This window comes from Hyperolius riggenbachi, chromosome 4, assembly GCF_040937935.1.
Source record: "Hyperolius riggenbachi isolate aHypRig1 chromosome 4, aHypRig1.pri, whole genome shotgun sequence".
NCBI classification, from domain to species: domain Eukaryota; kingdom Metazoa; phylum Chordata; class Amphibia; order Anura; family Hyperoliidae; genus Hyperolius; species Hyperolius riggenbachi.
In genome coordinates, this window is record NC_090649.1 from 26,858,626 (window position 1) to 26,869,559 (window position 10,934).

General features: G+C 48.8%; 1 protein-coding gene across 4 annotated transcripts in view; it reads right to left on the reverse strand.

Annotated features, from left to right (window-relative positions):
* LOC137571141 (DNA (cytosine-5)-methyltransferase 3A) overlaps nucleotides 1–6,992 on the reverse strand; it is a 558,436-nt gene extending 551,444 nt beyond the window's left edge. For all 4 annotated transcript variants that reach the window (XM_068279887.1, XM_068279889.1, XM_068279888.1 and 1 more), the window contains exon 1: nucleotides 6,914–6,992. The gene's annotated coding sequence lies outside the window, so the exon portion shown is untranslated. The remainder of the gene's footprint in view (nucleotides 1–6,913) is intronic.
* Between the last annotated feature and the right edge of the window lie 3,942 nt (nucleotides 6,993–10,934).

Below are 10,934 nucleotides of genomic sequence, written 5' to 3' on the forward strand. Positions count from 1 at the left end.
TTTGACAGTGGTTGCCTACCTGGTAACTCTGGTTTGTGAGTATTAAATTAATATTATTACTCTTCCAATTATACATTACCAGTACATACTACACTATATTGGGCTCTTGGTGTTCTCTCTTTTTCTCCTAGAGGTGTAGGTATGCCACAGAGTCAGGACCTGCGGATTTAGCTGTACCTGTGTTGGGCCCCATGCTTCCCCGGGGGCAATTTCCCCATTCTAGCCGGGAGAATAAAAAGACTAGCGCACTAATGACTATCATCAGTATGAAAATGGAAAAATCCAGTCGTAAAAATGTGTGAAGGGAGATCTTTGACACCACTTATCATCAACATACAAATATGTTCTGGCATCTTTAGCAAGAGATAGTCAACGTAACACCGGTAACCTGAACAATTCACATCTGTATAGTGAGTTTCCATCAGGGCTGTGGAGTCGGTACAAAAATCTTCAGACTCTGACACCTCGACTCCGACTCCTTAGTCTAAAGGTGCGTACACACATGCGACTATAGTCGTTTGAAACAATCGTTCCCCGATCGTTTGAAACAACGATTGTTTAAAAAAAAGCAACCAACTATCATTAAGTCTAACGACGGACGAGCTAGATCGTTAAAAACGAACGATCTAGCTTGGTGGATTTTTACCAACGACGATCGTTTGCAAAAGTAGTACATCGTTGGAAACGGTCGTTCGTACTAGGCTTGACATGCACATTTCACTATTTCTCCATGAAACTTCTCATTTTTATGCGCAAGCGCAATAGTTGCTTTACGTGATGTAACGTTCGTTCTAACGATCAGATCGTTACACACATTTTAAAACTAACTTTACTTAGGTCGTTCTTTCATCAATTAAAAGTTTGTTCGTCGTTCTCAACGAACGATCGTTGTCGCATGTGTGTACGTAGCATAATACTTATGTATTATGTACAAAAATCATCCGACTCCCGACTCCTCAGTTTCGGAAACCATGACTCCGACTCCAACTCTGACTCCGGGTGCCCAAAATTGCCCTGACTCCGACTCCAACTCCGACTCCACAGCCCTGGTTTCCATCAGGCCAGATACTGTACTACCATTACATGAAAATACTCGGGTATTACCTTCACCTCATACTTACCCAGATCATTTATCAATACACACCCTGCCTAATGAACGTAAATATTTGTTGCCTGAAGCAAGTGGATTATTATCTGTATCATTACAGTATCTGGGTAATTCCTTCACCTCGTGTGAACCGACAAGGTCACCAGCACCAGCTACGAAACCTCAAATAGATCACAAAATGTACAAAGCTTAAAGTGTACCCAGAGGAACCTCAGGTCAAGAATCAAATACCCTACTTACCATACCTAAAATCGAATATAACTCAGACATAACATTCAATAAAAATGTGTTTTTATTAGCCATGCAGTTACCATATTTGCTTTTGTGCACAAGTTATATTGTCCCCGACAATATAACAAGTTCCCAAAGTACAGTTCATCTCCTCAGAAAGCTGCTGTTGCATTTTATTGCATAGCTGATGTATTTATATATTAAAATATATCTAGATTCAGTTTCAGCACTCTGCTAATGTTTACTAAATGTATCTGACAAAGGAATGTAAGGAAAATATTCTCCAGGTGTGGCCAGAAGCTGCCCACTGAAGCAAGGAGCTTTACACCACAGAAGGAATTGCTGTGTTTTACTGTTTGAATGCTGTTCTGCTACAATTATTTGTTTATTTTTGTGGTAGTAGATTTTATGCTGTAAAATAATTTTGTAGAGCAAAGAGATAATGCTGAGTTCCATACCACTTTAATTAGAAGCCTCTGGATCCTGTAGAGGCCTCCCGCGCCGTCCTCCAGTTCCCGCTGCCGAGCGCAGAACCCCCAAAGTTCAAGCTCGCTACTACGCTCCTGTATAAGCATGAACACAGCCATACTGCGCCTGCCTGAGCAGCTCGGGATATGCAGGAGGATCCAGAGCAGCGGAGGAGGACCAGAGGATGGCGTGGGAACCTTCTGGGGGACGCCTTCTTAGGTAAGTATTTGATTTTTGACCCCACTTTCCCCACTGGTTAACCATGATTGACCTTATGGCTTCTTTGCATATAACAGAGACTGAAGGAGCAGCATAGCGCCTAATAGGGATGGTAAATGATAGGCAACTATTTCCGATTTAATGCAAATTTATGTAAATTTGTATGCAAATATATGCAGCTGGAAAATGGACCAATCAAGTCCCACCCAGGTTTAAACTGATTGGTCCATCTTCAAGCTGCATAGATTTGCATAAAAATGAAACATACATTTGCATAAACTCGGAAATATTTGCATATCATTGATCCTCCCTAGTGTCTAAGTGGCTAGCATATTCACACAGCAGACACTGCTTGCATGGAGGCTGTATGTTCCCCTCATGTTTGCAGGTGTTTCCTCTTAGCACCCCAGTTTCCTCCCACATCCCTCCCCCCCTCCCAAACAAAAAATCCCTTACAAGTAGGTAAATCTGATTCCCCCAAAAATGCCCTTAGGGGTCTGTTCAAAGGGACGTCTGGACGGTGTTAAAAGATGGCCGCGGCATTCATCGTTTAAGCACTTGGACAGCTGCTGGCACCATAGTTTACCGCTGTACGCACAATCGCCGCAGTCGATCCCGTTATCTCCCATCGTCTCGTTTAATTCCTGTACGCTACATCGGCTACCAGCGACGCTTCCATGACCCCAGCAGGGGTTAAAACACAATGCATTTGCCAAAGGTTTTTATGCTTATTTGCACCGAAGCGTTTAGCATTGACTAAACGCAACGTGCCTGTGTAAACTGGCCCTACGTCTACGGGAGAGAGAACAGATTGTGAGCTCCTCTGCAGACACTCAGGCCTGGGCCCACTACAGCAGGAGCGATATGTGTCTAGGAACCGCCAGCGACGACGGTGATTCCACTGGCGCAATTGCGATTAGTCAAAATCTTTGTGAACTTTCGAGGTGATTTCATCCAAGGAATGCAGGGCCCAAAATCACATTTAGTTTAGTGTTAAAATCGCTCCCTAAAACATGTTTTTGAGAGCGATTTGTGATTTCTAGTGGGCCTCAGCCCTCAGTGACATGGAATGTGCTCTGTAGCGTGCTGCAGAAAAATGCTAACACAATAGGAACGCTTAAAAAAAAAAAAAAAAAACACAGAAAACCTTCACAAACAATACAAGGTCTCCTGGCGGGCATCACCAATAATCTGTGGAGATCTCGTACAGCTGTTTCCTGAACCTACCTCATGGGTCACCCAGGAAGCTGCCTCCTCAGCCTACCTCATGGGTCACCCAGGAGGCTGCCTCCTCAGCCTACCTCATGGGTCACCCAGGAAGCTGCCTCCTGAGCCTACCTCATGGGTCACCCAGGAAGCTGCCTCCTGAGCCTACCTCATGGGTCATCCAGGAAGCTGCCTCCTGAGCTTACCTCATGGGTCGCCCAGGAAGCTGCCTCCTGAGCCTACCTCATGGGTCACCCAGGAAGCTGCCTCCTGAGCCTACCTCATGGGTCACCCAGGAAGCTGCCTCCTGAGCCTACCTCATGGGTCACCCAGGAAGCTGCCTCCTGAGCCTACCTCATGGGTCATCCAGGAAGCTGCCTCCTGAGCTTACCTCATGGGTCGCCCAGGAAGCTGCCTCCTGAGCCTACCTCATGGGTCACCCAGGAAGCTGCCTCCTGAGCCTATCTCACGGGTCACCCAGGAAGCTGCCTCCTCAGCCTACCTCACGGGTCACCCAGGAAGCTGCCTCCTGAGCCTACCTCACGGGTCACCCAGGAAGCTGCCTCCTCAGCCTACCTCATGAGTCACCCAGGAAGCTGCCTCCTGAGCCTACCTCATGGGTCACCCAGGAAGCTGCCTCCTGAGCCTACCTCACGGGTCGCCCAGGAAGCTGCCTCCTGATCCTACCTCATGGGTCACCCAGGAAGCTGCCTCCTGAGCCTACCTCATGGGTCACCCAGGAAGTTGCCTCCTCAGCCTACCTCATGGGTCACCCAGGAAGCTGCCCCCTGAGCCTACCTCATGGGTCACCCAGGAAGCTGCCTCCTGAGCCTACCTCATGTGTCACCCAGGAAGCTGCCTCCTGAGCCTGCCTCACGGGTCGCCCAGGAAGCTGCCTCCTGAGCCTGCCTCACGGGTCGCCCAGGAAGCTGCCTCCTGAGCCCTACCTCACGGGTCGCCCAGGAAGCTGCCTCCTGAGCCTACCTCACAGGTCGCCCAGGAAGCTGCCTCCTGAGCCTACCTCATGGGTCACCCAGGAAGCTGCCTCCTCAGCCTACCTCACGGGTCGCCCAGGAAGCTGCCTCCTCAGCCTACCTCATGGGTCACCCAGGAAGCTGCCTCCTGAGCCTACCTCACAGGTCGCCCAGGAAGCTGCCTCCTGAGCCTACCTCACGGGTCACCCAGGAAGATGCCTCCTGAGCCTACCTCATGGGTCACCCAGGAAGCTGCCTCCTCAGCCTACCTCATGGGTCACCCAGGAAGCTGCCCTCTGAGCCTACCTCATGGGTCACCCAGGAAGCTGCCTCCTGAGCCTACCTCATGGGTCCCCCAGGAAGCTGCCTCCTGAGCCTACCTCATGGGTTACCCAGGAAGCTGCCTCCTGAGCCTACCTCATGGGTCATCCAGGAAGCTGCCTCCTGAGCCTACCTCACAGGTCGCCCAGAAAGCTGCCTCCTCAGCCTACCTCATGGGTCACCCAGGAAGACACCTGTGAGAAAGCTCTGGGAGAATCCATGCAAGGAGCCAAACAAATGTTGTGATTGTTGTGAATTGCAACACCTGGAAGCGTCGGCGCCCCACCCGTCCATTTTACCACCCTCCAGGGCCCACTCCTGTAAGTGGATCATACGCCTAAGCCAGAAACGCTACCTAATAACAGTAAACATTGGATAACACGCAGGGAACGGTCCATCGACTTCAGTTTGGGCCTGGAGGCCTAGAGGAAGAACTGGAGGAACCTGCACAGAGAAGGGAGCTCCTGCCAAAGCACCATGACGGTAATATTAACCCCGTCGCACGCTAAGGAACACACTGGAGACACCAAAACGGTTAACAGCCCCCTCCCCTGCAGAAGAAACTCAAACCTGCTTCTCATTATGGCAAAGTCAGGGGTAAATGAGGACGAAGGGAAGAGAGATCAGATTATCAGACGATTAGAGAACAAGACCCCCCCTCTCCTGGCTTCCCTGTTTAAACAGCGCACACCCTGCACCCCCCTCTCCGGCTATAATAAGCTAGGTAAATATTAAACATTACAGTCCCCCCATCCCCCCACCCTTTCCACTGACAAGAGCGCTAACAAGGGCAGACCGCCCAGCGCACACAATGTTTACGGTGTATTATGGAGATGAAATACAGGCATATAGGCCCACGCAGCTGCCTGCCCCCCCTCCTGACAGCTGCAGAGACCCCCTAATCACCGGCACACACCTAGACAGCCGGATGGGAGAGGCAGCCCTTCTTCTAGGCTATGATGGAGGAGATGACACTATGCAGAATTTAATGTGATGGGATGGCGGCGGAAGACCCCTGACTGCTCTGAGGGAAAGGGAAGGGGGGGAGGGGGGATGGCTAACCCCATTTAACCCCACAGGACTGTGAGCTACAGGTGGCTGGGATGGATGCCGCAGGGCCCAGGGAAGGAAAGCCGGCCAGGGTAAAGGGCAGCATACCCACAAAGCACTGCCTGACTCTCATCTACTCTCATCTATTTTTCGGGTGGGGGCAGAAATCACTGTGCTGGGCTACGCTGTGCTGGGCTACGCTAGCTACCTGGCAATGTGGCTGCATGGGGGAGGGGGGGGGCTGGCAGGGGAAGGGTGAGCCTGACTGGCACATAGACAATGCCTGCTGCTGCTGCCTTACACATCCTCAGTGCCAGGCCTGAGCCAGCTCTGAAGGACAGACATAAGCAGACTGGCAAAGGGACACACATAGGCAGACATGGGCAGAGGGGAACACATAGGCAGATTGGAAGAGGGGCACACAGAAAAACATGGCAGACTGGCACACATAGGCAGTCATGGGCAGAGGGGCGAACATATGCAAATTGGCACTCATAGGCAAACATGGGCAGACTGGCACACATGGGCAGGTATATGCAGAGCAGCACACATGGGCAGAAGGGCACACATGGGCAAACATGGGCAGGTATATGCAGAGCAGCACACATGGGCAGAAGGGAACACATGGGCAGGTATATGCAGAGGTGCACACATGGGCAGGTATATGCAGGGGGTACACATGGGCAGAGGGGCACACATAGGAAGACATGGGCAGAGGGGCACACATAGACAGACATGTGCAGAGGGGCACACATGGGCAGACATGTGCAGAGGTGCACACATGGGCAGAGGGGCACACATAGGCAGCCATGAGGAGACTGGCAGATGGGCACACATGGGCAGAGGAGCACACATGGGCAGAGGGGCACACATGGGCAGCCATGAGGAGACTGGCAGAGGGCACACATGGGTGGAGGGGCACAAATGGGCAGAGGGGCAGCCATGAGGAGACTGGCAGAGGGCACACATGGGTGGAGGGGCACACATGGGCAGAGGGGCACACATGGGCAGCCATGAGGAGACTGGCAGAGGGCAGACATGTGCAGAGGGGCACACATGGGCAGCCATGAGGAGACTGGCAGAGGGCACACATGGGCAGAGGGGCACACATGGGCAGCCATGAGGAGACTGGCAGAGGGCAGACATGTGCAGAATGACAGGCAGAGGATAATGGGGGTGGGCAGCAGCTGGCGGGGGAGGGGAGGGCACCTTCAGGCTCTGCATGGCTTGGCAGTGCCAGGCGAGGTGGGCACAGCAGCACATTACAGCCCGGGTGTCAGCGCTGCACAGCCCGGCATCTCCCGCATGCATGGCCCCCCCACCTCTCTCTACTTACCCCGTGCAGCTGGATGGGGGGTCCTCCTGTCCCTCCTTCTCCTCCTGCCTGCTGTGTCCCCCTCACTCCTGGCTGCGTCCCCCCCGGCTGCTGCTGCTGCACCGACTCCTCCCCCTTCCCCCGCCCCTCCCCCTCCGCAGCCAGCCGCGGCCGGAGAGGCGGGGGGACGCCGGGTCCTAGCGCCGCCATCACTCTCCTCACATCTCATATACATTACACTGCTGCTGTCCCTACATGCACCGCCTCATACTACTTACTTATATACTGCTGCTATACATGCTGCTCATACACAGCTGTACACACACTGCTAATATACAGCGTATACTGCTTATACATGACTTATATACTGCTGCATATATACATTCCTATATATACTGCTGCATACATCCCTGACCCTGACTGCTCCACCTGCCTCACACATGCTGTACTGATACACCCACTGCTACTATACATACATTCCTATATATACTGCACATACACTGCTATATACCCCCCCTATACCCCTCTACCTGCCTCACACATGCTATACTGATACACCTACACTGCTACTATATATACATTCCTATATATACTGCTGCATACATCCCTGACCCTGACTGCTCCACCTGCCTCACACATGCTGTACTGATACACCTACACTGCTCCTATATATACATTCCTATATATACTGCTGCATACATCCCTGACCCTGACTGCTCCACCTGCCTCACACATGCTGTACTGATACACCTACACTGCTCCTATATATACATTCCTATATATACTGCTGCATACATACCTGACCCTGACTGCTCCACCTGCCTCACACATGCTGTACTGATACACCTACACTGCTCCTATATATACATTCCTATATATACTGCTGCATACATCCCTGACCCTGACTGCTCCACCTGCCTCACACATGCTGTACTGATACACCCACTGCTACTATACATACATTCCTATATATACTGCACATACACTGCTATATACCACCCTAAACCCCTCTACCTGCCTCACACATCACATACACTGCTATATACAGTATACATTCTTATATATACTGCACATACACTGCTATATACCCCCCTACCTGCCTCACACATGCTATACTGCTACACCCACTGCTACTATACATACATTCCTATATATACTGCACATACACTGCTATATACCACCCTAAACCCCTCTACCTGCCTCACACATCACATACACTGCTATATACAGTATACATTCTTATATATACTGCACATACACTGCTATATACCCCCCTACCTGCCTCACACATGCTATACTGCTACACCCACTGCTACTATACATACATTCCTATATATACTGCACATACACTGCTATATACCACCCTAAACCCCTCTACCTGCCTCACACATCACATACACTGCTATATACAGTATACATTCTTATATATACTGCACATACACTGCTATATACCCCCCTACCTGCCTCACACATGCTATACTGCTACACCCACTGCTACTATACATACATTCCTATATATACTGCACATACACTGCTATATACCCCCCCTATACCCCTCTACCTGCCTCACACATCATATACACTGCTATATACAGTATACATTCCTATATATACAGCTTATATTACTGCTATACATACTGCACATACACTGCTATATACCCCCCTATACCCCTCCACCTGCCTCACACATGCTATACTGATACACCCACTGCTACTATGTATACATTCCTATATATACTGCTAGACATACTGCACATACACTGCTACTATATATACATTCCTATATATACTGCACATACACTGCTATATACCCCCCTATACCCCTCTACCTGCCTCACACATGCCATACTGATACACCCACTGCTACTATATATACATTCCTATATATACTGCTAGACATACTGCACATACACTGCTATATACCCCCCTATACCCCTCCACCTGCCTCACACATGCTATACTGCTACACCCACTGCTACTATATATACATTCCTATATATACTGCTAGACAAACTGCACATACACTGCCATATACCCCCCTATACCCCTCTACCTGCCTCACACATCACATACATTGCTATATACAGTATACATTCCTATATATACTGCACATACACTGCTATATACCACCCTAAACCCCTCTACCTGCCTCACACATCACACACATTGCTATATACAGTATACATTCCTATATATACTGCACATACACTGCTATATACCCCTCTACCTGCCTCACACATGCTATACTGCTACACCCACTGCTACTATACATACATTCCTATATATACTGCACATACACTGCTATATACCCCCCTATACCCCTCTACCTGCCTCACACATCACACACATTGCTATATACAGTATACATTCTTATATATACTGCACATACACTGCTATATACCCCTCTACCTGCCTCACACATGCTATACTACTACACCCACTGCTACTATACATACATTCCTATATATACTGCACATACACTGCTATATACCCCCCTATACCCCTCTACCTGCCTCACACATCACACACATTGCTATATACAGTATACATTCTTATATATACTGCACATACACTGCTATATACCCCTCTACCTGCCTCACACATGCTATACTACTACACCCACTGCTACGATACATACATTCCTATATATACTGCACATACACTGCTATATACCCCTCTACCTGCCTCACACATGCTATACTGTGACACCCACTGCTCCTATATATACATTCCAATATATACTGCTAGACATACTGCACATTCACTGCTATATACTGCTACTGCTATACATACTGCACATACACTGCTGTATACCCCCCTATACCCCTCTACCTGCCTCACACATGCTATACTGCTACACCCAGTGCTACTATATATACATTCCTATATACACTGCTATATACAGCATATATTACTGCTATACCTACTGCACATACACTGCTATATACCCCCCTCTACCGGCCTCACACATCATATACACTACTATATATACATTTGTATATATGCTGCTAGTGCTAGACATTACTGCACATACACTGCTGTATACCTCCCTATACCCCTCTACCTGCCTCACACATGCTATACTGATACACCCACTGCTACTATATATACATTCCTATACATACTGCACATACACTGCTATATACCCCCCTCTACCGGCCTCACACATCATATACACTACTATATATACATTGGTATATATGCTGCTAGTGCTAGACATTACTGCACATACACTGCTGTATACCTCCCTATACCCCTGTACCTGCTATACATGACTTATTTTGCTATTCTTACACAGCTACATACATCTCTGATCCTTCTACCACTCACCCTGCCTCACACATCATATACACTGCTATACATTACCTATACTATATTCATACATTCCTGTATCATCCTACCTGCCTCACACTGCTGTACATATAAATCTATACATACACTACACATTACTACTATATACATTCCTATCCTATATATGTACTACTCCATACATTCTCATACCATTCTAGCACCAGAGCCCACTGTACCTGCCTACTACTGGATATTACTATACATACTGCACATTATCACTATACTATATACTGTACATTCCTCTATGGTCCTGATGCTGCTTGTCTGCCTCAGGTTGCTATACATTATTGTACATTACTGTATACTGTACATTCCTATACTCACCTCCGTCCATCCTGTCATTCCTGCGCCGTCCCCGGTGGCAGATATTCAGCCTCCTACGTCTTTAGTGCTCCTCAGGCAGTCTTCAGAACTAAAATCAATTAAAATATTCCGAGCTGATATCGTTACAGGGTGAAGAAATTATTGGTGGTGTGCTCCTTATGAGTTATGGGTGCTCCTGATGAGTTGCTAGGCGTCGGCACTAGTTTAGTGACTCGGAAGCGTGGCAGTGAGCGGTACGGACTGAGGGACGGCATCGCAGCCAAGCCCACCGGGTGGCCACGCATGGGGTACAACTTTGTGCCAACCTGAAAACTTCATGTTTGTAAGTCTGCATTCTTTTTAGAGATAAATGTTTTGAACAGTTTTA